This window comes from Rhinopithecus bieti, unplaced genomic scaffold (assembly GCF_001698545.2).
Source record: "Rhinopithecus bieti isolate Rb0 unplaced genomic scaffold, ASM169854v2 scaffold_9383, whole genome shotgun sequence".
Lineage (NCBI taxonomy): Eukaryota > Metazoa > Chordata > Mammalia > Primates > Cercopithecidae > Rhinopithecus > Rhinopithecus bieti.
Window position 1 is genome coordinate 2,664,487 of NW_016806471.1, and position 11,838 is coordinate 2,676,324.

At 44.7% G+C, this 11,838-nt stretch overlaps 1 pseudogene; it reads right to left on the reverse strand.

The window, feature by feature from the left end:
- Positions 1–5,611: 5,611 nt before the first annotated feature.
- LOC108532612 (X-ray repair cross-complementing protein 6-like) lies at positions 5,612–8,471 on the reverse strand (annotated as a pseudogene).
- Positions 8,472–11,838: the final 3,367 nt, after the last annotated feature.

Here is an 11,838-nt window from a genome sequence, read left to right on the forward strand (position 1 = left end):
GCTGGGATCGGTGGCTCAGGAAGATCACTTGAGCCCAGAGAGTTTGAGACCAGGCAGCAACCATAGGTGAGAGGCCTTGTCTCTACAAAAAAAAAAAAAAAAAAAAAAAAAAAACAAAAAACAATGAAATTAGCTGGACATGGTGGCATGCACCTGTGGTCCCAGCTACTTAGGAGGCTGAGCTGGAAGGATTGCATGAACCTGGGTGGTTGAGGCTGCAGTGAGCCATGATGGTACTACTGCACTTCAGCCTGGGAAACAGAGTGAGACCTTGTCTCAAAAAAAAAAAAAGAAAAAAGAAAAAAAAGCATTTACTCTGCTTTTCCTAGACGAACTATATCTCACAATGAGGTAAGTTTTTCTTTACAGAAACATTCTAGTTAATACATGGAAAGTACTGATGGGTTTAAAATACCACTCTTTTGTAACCCCTGATGAAATTTGTGGATCTGGGCTATGATCATCAAAGGTTGTTCACTTCTCAAAGTGAGAGATTAAGAGACAGACATTACATGTCTCCCAGTGGAAGTCCACCATACCATCTATAATGTATTCTTGACACAGAACTTCTAATTTACAAGAAACACACAGTCCAGGGGATATGTGAACTAATACTATAAGGATGCAATCAGCAAAATCCAGGCTATGGAAACTCTATAGGACAAATAATTCAATTTCCTAAACAAATGAATTACAAGGAGTAAAAAAGAGATGGAGGAGGAATCTATAGATTAAAAGAAATTTGAGAAACCTGAACCAATCCAACATGTGGATGCAATTTGGGTCCCGATTCAAACTAACATTTATGAGACAATTAGAGGAAATTTGGACCTGGTAATATGATAATATTAAACATTATTAATCGTAAAAGGTATAATATTGGAATTATAATTTAAGAAAAGAGAATCTGTATATTTCAGAGATGTATGCTGAAATATCTGGAAATGAAATTATACAGTGTCTGGGATTTGCCACAAAAGGTTGAAGGTAGAAATAGGAGAGAAGCAGATGGGGCTATAAATGAAATAAGATTGGCCGAAAGTTAGTATTTAAAGAAGCTAAGTGATGGGAACATGGAGGTTCCCTATACTATCCTTTTTTCATTTTTATGTTTGAGATTTCCCAAAGTAAAGAGCTTTTTGTGGTTGTTTTAATTCGTTGCCATTACAGGTGATTGTTATTGTTCCCTTTATACTTATATCTCTCTTTTCAAATTTTCACAATGATAGTGGTTTACTTTAAATCATGGGAAAATGCTTTTTGGCAGTAAAAGGAACAAAACATTTAGTCACTGCCTAATTTCTTAGTAGCTCATTGTGCAAAATTTGTTAACACCTAATGTTTATCTACTGCTTATTATATTCTAAGTGCGTATGTGGATTATTTGTTATTAAATATCTTCTTATTTTCTTCTTGGAGTTGAAGAAATGAAAATCCAGAGACTTAGCCGGGCGCAGTGTTTCATGCCTGTAATCCCAGCACTTCGGGAGGCCTAAGCAGGCGGATCACGAGGTCAGGAGATCGAGACCATCCTGGCTAACACAGTGAAACTCCGTCTCTACTAAAAACACAAAACAATTAGCTGGGTGTGGTGGCGGGCGCCTGTAGTCCCAGCTACTCCAGAGGCTGAGGCAGGAGAATGGCATGAACCTAGGAGGCGGAGCTTGCAGTGAGCCGAGATCGTGCCACTGCACTCCAGACTGGGCGACAGGGTGAGACTCTGTCTCAAAAAAAAAAAAAAAAAAAAAAAAGAAAAGAAAATCCAGAGATTTTAAGTAGCTTGCTCGGAATAACACAGCTGGGGTAAGGATAGAATTAGAATTTGAACTCGGGCTGTCTGGCTCCAAATTTTATTTTCTAAACTGTGATGTTATTTAGTGAAATGGGCATCCTCTCTCTTCTCCCTCAAATCAGAGCTGCCTGTGCATGTGCTGTGAAGGTGGCAATGAGCGTGGCTTTTCTTCGAGATATTATTAGCTGGGTGACTTTGGGCACAAGTCACTTCATTCTCTGAGCTTTAATTGTATTGCCTATTAAAATAAGACAGGTGGAGGGGGTTGGACTATTTGATGCTGGCTCTTGTTGCTTACCAGCTGTGCAGCCTTGGAGAAGATGCATAACCTCTCTGAGCTTGGTTTTCCATTTCTGAAAAGAGGATTATTATTCCTACCTCATAGGGTGTTTGAGAAGAAAGGCCATCTATGAAGAATGTAGGATAAAATAATAATACTATAAATGATAATTGTCATTATTCTTCTAGAAGAATCCCTGAGTCTGGAAGGGTTGGGAAAAAGGAACCACTTACCCAGGGAGGCTTTCCTGGGCCTTCCATGTCCGTGCTGGTAACTCTCTATGGAGAAGACTTTGCAGCAGCACAGGCACAGGATGAAGAGGGCCCTCAAGTCTTGAACCAGAAAGGAGCCTAATAATTGTGGGAGCCACCATGTATTGAACCCCTACTATTCTAGATGCTTTACAAATATTCCTACACTCAGCCTTGGCTCAGCCTAGCTGGGCAGATACTAACAGCATGCCCGTGGCTAGTTAAGTGAGTAGAAGTGCCAAGATTTAAACTGTGCCTCTTTCTCCTTTATCACCTTGCTTTGGTTGTACTTAACCAGTTTTTTAATCCTGTGTACAATAGGGTCTTATTATTGCATTTAACGTGAAAATACCTAGGTCACTAGTCAAATAGATTATTTTCAAGTATAAAGCTAATACATGCTTACTATAGCAAATTAAAAAAAATTCAGAAAAATAGAGAGACAATTCACTCACAAGTTCACTACCTAGCATTCAGAGACAACCATGATTAACATTTTCTTCTAGTCTTTTTTTTTTCTTTGTAGGTTTTTCTTATATTTGAGATCAGGCAATATTAAATACATTTTAAAAACCTAAAATCATTGAAATAATGAAATGACCTTGGATTGGAAGGACCTCAGAGTAGCATCAGTATATTGAGGTTGGTCTATTTCAGCGGGTCTCAACTGTGTGAGATTTTATCCCCAAGGGGATATTTGGAAATGTCTGGAGACAGTTTTGGTTGGGGGGATTGCTACTGGCATCTCGTGGGTAGGGGGAAGGCATGCTGCTGAACATCCTACAATGCACTGGACAGCCCCCACAAGGAGAAGACTCAAATGTCAGTAGTGCCAAGATTAAGAAACCCCTTATCTATCTGATTAATCATTATCAAATATAGTGGTTTTGTTGGTGTTGGATATAGGGAGCCGCATCCTGCTTCTCTCCATGGCAACAAATCAAAATGCAGAGGAAGCAGCATGATTGAGTGGCGGGGAAGGCCTGTAGCTTTGACTGCGTCCTGGAGGGGTCGGGATCTCACATTCTGCCTCTGGGTAGGACTTTGGACTCTCCCTCTCAGTGATGCTTTCCCCGCCAGGTGACATCCTCACTGCTTGGTCAGGGGTCAGTCATGAGCACGAGGCCTGAGAGGGAAGCTGAGAGTACCACTCCCACTGACTATGATGGTCAGAGGCCAGAGACACTGTGGAACTCAGGAAGAGGACACAAACACTTCTACCAGAAGAAGGTTCCTCAGTCTATCCACACAGCTACCGGGGTGCCACGAGAACCGATCTCATCTCCACAAAGAGAGAGCCTGGGACTGGGGAGGCTCCGCACATCAGTTCCAGTATCTCCACCTCCTCCCACTGTGAGGGAGCTGGATCAGGAACCACTGCTGGTGAATCTGGAGGAGAAGCAGCAGAGACTTCTGCCCCATGGATGAATGTGCCAGGGCTGCAGTGACAAAGTACAACACATGAATGCGACTTACACAACAGAAATTGATTCTCTCACATTGGGGGGGCTGGAAGCCTGAGACCAAACTGTTGGCGGGGCTGTGCTGCCTCTGGGGCACCAAGGAAAAATCTGTTCCAAGCCACACTCCTGGCTTCTGGTAGTTCCTGGGTAGTGGAGGCACTGCTTCCATCTTCACGTGGTGCTCTCCCCATGTGCACACCTATCTCCAAATTCCCCCTTTTCAGAAGACACCAGTCATGCTGGATTAGGGGCCCACTCTACTCCAGTATGATCTCATCTTAATCACTTACGTCTACAACAACCGTGTTTCCGAAGGTCACATTCTGAGGTACTGGGGTTAGGACTTACATCTATAAATTTTGGGGGGACACAAACCCACAACAGACCCCATGTTTGGAAAGTAGTTTGTGTCCCTAGCCAAGCAGGAGGATCTGAATCATGCTGGCTGCTCGTGGATGCTCCTTGGTGATAGATTCTTTCCTTGTAGATGTCTGTCTCCTGGAGGGTCCCCAGACCCTTCTAGTACCTGGAAGAGGTAGGGATGAGGGAGCCCCTCAGAACCCCAGCTGGACCAAGGTCCCCAAGCAGGACTTAGATAAGAGGACTTAATGTGTCAAGGCAATGGCAGTGGGGGTGTTAGCCCGCGGCCATGAATCCATGTGACCTAAACCCAAATAGAGAAAAAAGTAAAAAGGAGGAAGGAAGGTTGGAGATTGGGGGTGAGGTGTGGACAAAAAAGGACAGTTGTGCCCTGGCACACTCTGCAAAGGAAGTCCTGTGGGCTGCAGAAAATACTTTTGCACCCACACTAGTCAAATAGATTGGGGATTCCCAAAGTGGATTCTGTGGAGTACCAGTTCTATGATAGATTAAATAGGTATTACATGAAGAAAGGGTTCCATAGCAAAATAAGTATGGGAAGCAATGCTAAATTGGATTTTAATTTCGAGAGCAAAATTTTCAGAACCTTTAATATGTTAATATGGACTGTGCCTCTTCAAGAAGAGTGAATAGTAATTGGCATTCATCCACGTGATTGGATCACAGAACCTTTTTTCTCAGGAACATCCAGCAGGGTGCATTTGAGAAATGTTGAACCGGGTGATGGATGAGCCCATTGTGAACAAAACCACAGAGCCGGTGGATGCTATAGATGATATGGCATAATATGAATATTAGATAATATTAGAAATTCCCAATTGACATTATCACCATATGTTCCACCTTCCCTAGATCTTCCGTCGGTTGCTATCATTGGATTCCCTTGGTTTGAGAAACATTTCTTGACGTTTATACTATTTCTTGGGAGTAACTGATAAAATCGTCAACCTCTATGATACAAGTTAGCAAAGTCATTCTACGTAAAGCCACAAGCCTAGCACCAGCTATAGACATATATCCCACTTTGCCAACCCAGCCCTCCCTAGCAGGCTCCCACCTACTCATCCAAGGTGTTGTGGGCCCCCAGAAACCTGCTTAAACCAACATGGAGCAAAAACCATCATTACAGGACCCTAGAAAAGCCTCCTAGCTCCCTGTGATAAGGCATACCGAACAGACAAAAGGCCTGAGGCTCATTTTCTTTTCACTTTTTCTTGTAATAGTACAAACTTAGGGCTCTTTTTTCAGGCTATAAAGTAAGGTACAGCAAAGTGGGAGGGCTACACCATCACCATGCCAACAGAAAGTCTCAAAAACTTCAAGTTCCTCGACTTCTGTTGGGCAGACTCTTCCTAGCTCAGAAGAAACACATTTTAACTGGCTGAAAACAAGGCCAGGCAGCCTGGGCACGGTGTGGAAGGGCGGCTGCACGCATGGCCTCTGGTCAGTCCTGGAAGTGCCTGGTGAGGGCTTCCAGCAGCTCCTGCTTCTTTACCGCGCTCTTCAGCCCGTCTGCCTGGCAGGCCTCTTTCAGCATGGGCACAGTGAACTTGCCCAGCGTGCCCTTGCTGATTTGGGTCTTCAGCTCCTTTTCTCAATACTCCACCTTGGGCCTTTTGCTTCCAGAACCTTCGTTATCGTGCTTTCTCTTGGTAACTTTCCCTTCAGGATTGTAATCTGGTGGGTAAACAAGCTCCTTAAACTCATCCACCAGGGATCCCAGTCTTTTATTCATTGCTTCAACCTTGGGCAATGTCAGGTCCACTGCTTGTTCAGCCCCATCAAATCCAAGGCCAAGGCCTCTAGGTTCCTGAAGTACTGCTGCAGCACGGGATTCTCAAAGCTGCCACATCTGTATGTGAAGCGGAGATTCTGAATGATAACCTTCATCTTGTCCATCTGCTCTGGAGTTGCCATGACCTTTTCAGTAGAGGGCATCTTCACCGGGCACAGTGGCTCACGCCTGTAATCCCAGCATTTTGGGAGGCTGAGGCGGGCAGATCACCTGAGGTCAGGAGTTCAAGACCAGCCTGGCCAACATGGTGAAACCCTGTCTACTAAAAACACAAAAAAATAGCTGGGCATGGTGGCAGGCATCTGTAATCCCAGATATTTGGGAGGCTGAGGCAGGAGTATCGCTTGAACCCGGGAGGCAGAGGTTGCAGTGAGCTGAGACCACACCATTGCACTCCAGCCCGGGTGACAAGAGTGAGACTCCGTCTCAAAAATAAACAAGCAAACAAACAAACAAACAAACAAATAAATAAATAAATAAATAAATAAATAAATAAATAAAGGGCACGTTCATTTTATTATCAGCAAAGGGTAAAAAGACCAGCTGGAAGCCTGGAGGAGTCACCTGAATTTTCTGGTCATCCAAATCCTCTTCCTGTGGCACCAAAGCCACAAAATAAGGGGGAATGTTCCTGCAGGGTATGTATCTTCACAATGCTATGACCTCCTTCTCCAGACACATGATGAGCAGAGTGCTGAACAGGGTTGAGCTCCCAATCAGCAGCGGCGACTCAGGGTGCACCAACAGGGAGGGCCTCAGGTAATGGTGCTTCTTCAGCATTACCAAGGGCTTGAAACCCATGAGCATCAAACCTGGATCATCAAACCATTTTAGCTCTTCTGTTTCCTCTTTTTCCAGTATAATCTGATGACTTCCATAGATCTGAGACCTCTTGGTATCGCTAAACAGAAGCAAACTGCATGTATTTGCGTTAAATGTCCAGGTCTTGCTTTCTTTTTTTCTTTTCTTTTTCTTTTTTTTTCTTTTTTTTGAGACAGAGTTTTGCTCCTGTCACCCAGGCTGGAGTGCAGTGAACAACCTCGGCTCACTGCAACCCCTACGTCCTGGATTCAAGCGATTCTCCTGCCTCAGCCTCCCAAGTAGCTGGGATTACAGGCATGCACCACCACGACTGGCTAATTTTGTATTATTTTAGTAAAGACGGGGTTTCTCCATTTTGGTCAGGCTGGTCTCGAACTCCCAACCTCAGGTGATCCGCCCGCCTCAGCCTCCCAAAGAGCTGGGATTACAGGCTTGAGCCAACGCACCCGGCCAGGGTCTTGGTTTTCACTGGTTCATTTGTTTCCTGATAAAGCTTTGTTGCAGAAGACTTGAGAGCCTTCTGGAGCAGATTACAAATGCCCACAGAGATCACTATGTCTTTGTTGAGCTTCAGCTTTAACCTGCTGAGTGCTTGCTTCCTGGTCTCCTTGGCGCGATCCTTCTGCAACAGGTCTTCTAGCTTGCTGGATTCCTCAAAGTGAACCCTGAGGTCCTCATCCTCGGCTATGTTGACGGTATCTCTGTAGAACCAGGATATGTCAAAGCCCCCAGGTTTCTTCAGGTGCGTCAAGTCAAGGAAGATGCCTGTATCTCAGAGATCACCAGCTTCAGTCCTGGCCCAGCTGGTTTTAGAACTGTCATTGCCATGGGGGTTGTCTTCACTGGTGAACAGCATGATCCTCGTATGACTCATCTTGAACTGGAAATCACTAAAGCGGCTGGCACAGACCCACAGCACTTCACTGAGTGAGTAGTCAGATCCATGGCCCATCAGGTCTTGGAAACGTTTTTGTCTCTGCTGCCCCTTAAACTGGTCAAGCTCTAGAATTTGTTTTGCACTTGGATTATCCAACTCCTGTAAGATGTAAATATTTTTAAAATTCACTGAATTTTTGTCTTTCTCGGTACCATAGAACACCCCTGCCAAGAGATCTCGATCACTGCTTATGATCTCACTGCTTATGATCTCACTGCTTATGATCTCACTGTTTATCATCTCACTGCTTATCATCTCACTGCTTATGAGCTCACTGCTTATCATCTCTGCTTAGGAGCTCACTGCTTATGATCTCACTGCTTGTGATCTCACTGTGATCTCACTGCTTATGATCTCACTGCTTATGATCTCACTGTTTATGATCTCACTGCTTATGATCTCACTGCTTATGAGCTCACTGCTTATGATCTCACTGCTTATGATCTCACTGTTTATGATCTCACTGCTTATGATCTCACTGCTTATGATCTGTTTATGATCTTACTGCTTATGATCTTTCTTACAGCTTATGATCTTACTGATGTACACACTTTGGATATACTGGATGCTCATGTCAAAAGGAGTCAAATCTTCACTCTGAGATTCAAACATAGCCCTGGAGGCATCAACCAAAAAAATCAAACTATGTCTTCCTGAATATTTATGGTCTCCACTTGCTTCAAGGTTCTCTTATTGTTCTTCTGCTTCTTCATCGCCCTCGGTTTTGTAATACGACTCCCACCCTGACATGTTGGCTACTGTTCACTTTGGCGCAAGGAAGTGACCAACTTGGACAGAAGACAAGAATCTCTTTTCACTTTTAACCGAAAATAGGTCATGCATTTGAGTTCCCTGCCCTCCCCCAGGCAAAAAAAACAAAAAACAAAAAAACCTGGTGACAGGTAGTTTATTTGGGTGGTGATCCTAGGAAGCCCAAATGAAAAAGTAGGGAAAGTGAGACCGAGAAATAAGAAAAGTCAATAATGGGTACATTAATGAGCAGGGCTCTTGTGGGCAGCTGAGGTTTAGTCTTACCGGGGAACCTCTGGGAATTCATGTGGAACATGCCTTGGAATTGTGCCACCAGAGGATGGGGTGGCTGGAGCATTTGGCTACCCACTCACCTCCCCCGTCGGCTGAAGGCTGCCCCCTGAACTGGGTTGAATAGTGTGCCCCCCAAAGTCATGTTCTTTCTGGAACCTCAGAATGTGACCTTATTTGGAAATAAAGTTGTTGCAGATGTAATTAATTAAGATGAAGTCAGGCTGGGCACAGTGGCTCATGCCTGTAATCCCAGCACTTTGGAAGGCTGAGGTAGGGGGATCACTTGAGATCAGGAGTTCCAGACCAGCCTGGCCAATATGGCAAAACCTCATCTCTACTAAAAATACAAAAACTAGCCAGGCGTGGTGGCAGGGCCTGTAATCACAGCTACTTGGGAGGCTGAGGCTGGAGAATCGCTTGAACCCGGGAGGTAGAGGCTGCGGTGAGCCGAGATGTGCCACTGCACTCCAGCATGGGCAACACAGCTGAGACTCCATCTCAAAAGAAAAAAAAAAAAAAAAAGCTGAGGTCAGCCTGGAGTAGAGCCAACCATTAATCCAATAAGACTTGTATCCTTGAGAAGAGAAGAGACACAAGAACAGGGACATGCAGCAGGAAGGCAGCCATGTGAAGACGGGGGCAGGACTGGAGTGATGCTGCCACCTGCCAAGGTGTGCCAGGGACTTTCAGCAACCCCCAAGAGCCAGGAAGAGGCGAGGCAGGACCCTCCCCTAGAGCCTTCAGAGAAAGTGTGGCCTTGCTGGTATCAACCACCAAGGTATCAACCTTGCCTTCAGACCTCTAGCCTCCAGAACTGTCACAGAATAAATCTCTGTTGTTTTAAGTCAACCCGTTTATGGAACACTGTCATAGCAGCTCTCAGACTCTAATGCATACCCAAAGGTGCTAAGTCCCCCACAGCTCCCCAGGTGCCCAAGAAAGCCTTCAGGCAGAGAAGCAGAGATGCAGGCACTTGACGTGGGATGCTGCAGTGAGCTCAGATGTGGACCAAGAAGATACAGTGTGGGACATCAGCAGCATCTGCCACTATAAGTATTCCCATAAGAGACAGTACATCAAGGCTAAGCTCATGTGCTTGGAAGTCAGGTTCGAATCTGTTCTATTACTTACAAGTTTCAAAACCTTGGACAAGTTACATGACCTCTCTGAGACTCAGTTTTCCTTATCTGTAAAATGGGTATGAAATCATACTTCACAGAAATGTGAGTACAAATTAATTCAAGTCTATAAACTACCTGGCATGGTGCCAGGCATATGGCATCATTCAATAAACGTAACCTGTTATTAGATATTATTAATAACTAATTAATAATGGTACTATTGGCTGGGCTCAGTGGCTCAGGCCTGTAATCCCAGTACTTTGGGAGGTCGAGGTGGGCAGATCATCTGAGGTTGGGAGTTCGAGACAAGCCTGACCAACATGGAGAAACCCCATCTCTACAAAAAATAAAACATTAGCTGGGTGTGGTGGTACACACATGTAATCCCAGCTACTCGGGAGGCTGAGGCAGGAGAATCGCGTGAACCTGGGAGGTGGAGATTGCAGTGAACTGAGATCACACCATGGCACTCCAGCCTGGGCAACAAGAGCAAAACTCCATCTATAATAATAATAATAAAAGTGTTATTATTATTAAATCTTTAGTGCAGCCTTTGGAATCAAATAGACTTGAATTTAAATTTCAGCTTTGTAGATGAAAAACCTTGGGCAAGTTACTTGAGTTTCGATTTGTCCATGAAGACTATAACAATATATGTGAAGCCGGCCAGGCGCAGTGGCTCATGTCTGTAATCCCAGCACTTTGGGAGGTCGAGGCTGCTGGATTGCTTGAGCCCAGAGCTCGAGACCAGCCTGGGCAGCATGGCGAAATCATATCTCTATTAAAAAGAGAAAATAAAAGTGTAAAGCCCTTGCTGGTTGTAACTTTTCTCCACAGTTCTAGGAGGCATAAAAGAATTGTCCTGGCGGTGTCTTTCGATGCTTCCCCTCAAGCAGTGCTGTGAGGTTCCAAATGACATTTCTGAAATCTATGAACTCTCCCTGTACCCATGGTAGAGCAGATATGCCCTTCTCTTGACCTTGTTTGCTGGTGCTAATGCTTCACCCATCGTACCCTGGAACTTTGTCCCTAGCGCCTGCTCACCACTATCACCGCCCCCATCACACTGCATCTGACTTGTGCTAATAAAGCCCAAATCCCCAAAGTGACACGTAGAGTCTGGGCTGTGCCCCGGCTGGCTGCCTGGTGGGCATTCCTTTGAGTAAGAAAAGGAAGCTCAGATGCCTGCCGCCTCCTCCTGCCTTTGCGTCTGAGCTGGAAACATGGCCTCTGCCTGCGGAAACGTTGGCAGCAGCTCTATGGAAAGGGGCTGGGGACTGTGCCCGCGGACCAGATAGGCCTGACCTTTTTTGGCTTCTCCTTGGTACGCAGACAACAAAGTGGCCAAGCAGGTGTGTCCTGGCTTGACATTAGCCGTGACAGTTTTCCACTCTCACTCTGAACTAGCAGTCAGTTGGGGGTGTGAACAGGGTAGGCAGGGTCACACCTATGGGACCCCTCCCCACTGTCCCATGCAATAATTCCCACTATGCAAAGCCACGTGCAGCAGTGAAGCCCCTGAAATGTGACTAATGCTGTCACAATTATATATTGATTCAAGTTTAACTTAAAAAGCAATATTAAATAGAAGGAATGGGTTCTGGTGTCCTGCAGCACTGTGGGGTAAATGTGGTTAACTGTCATTTATTGTATGTTTTCACAAAGCTAGAAGAGAGGATTTTGAATGTTTGCAACACAAACAAATGATAAATATTGGAGGTGATGCATATGCTAATTACACTGCTTTGGCCATTGTACACTAAATATGCATATTGAAATATCATGCTGTACCCATAAATGTGTACAATTATTACTTGTCAACTAAAAAGAGCGGAAAACCTACTGCTTGATACCGTTATTGGAAAACATTTTTAAATGTCTCTGGAACAACTTAGGTATGTGGGTCATACCTTTTACAACTGCAAATTTTATGAAATCTAAAACAGATCAAG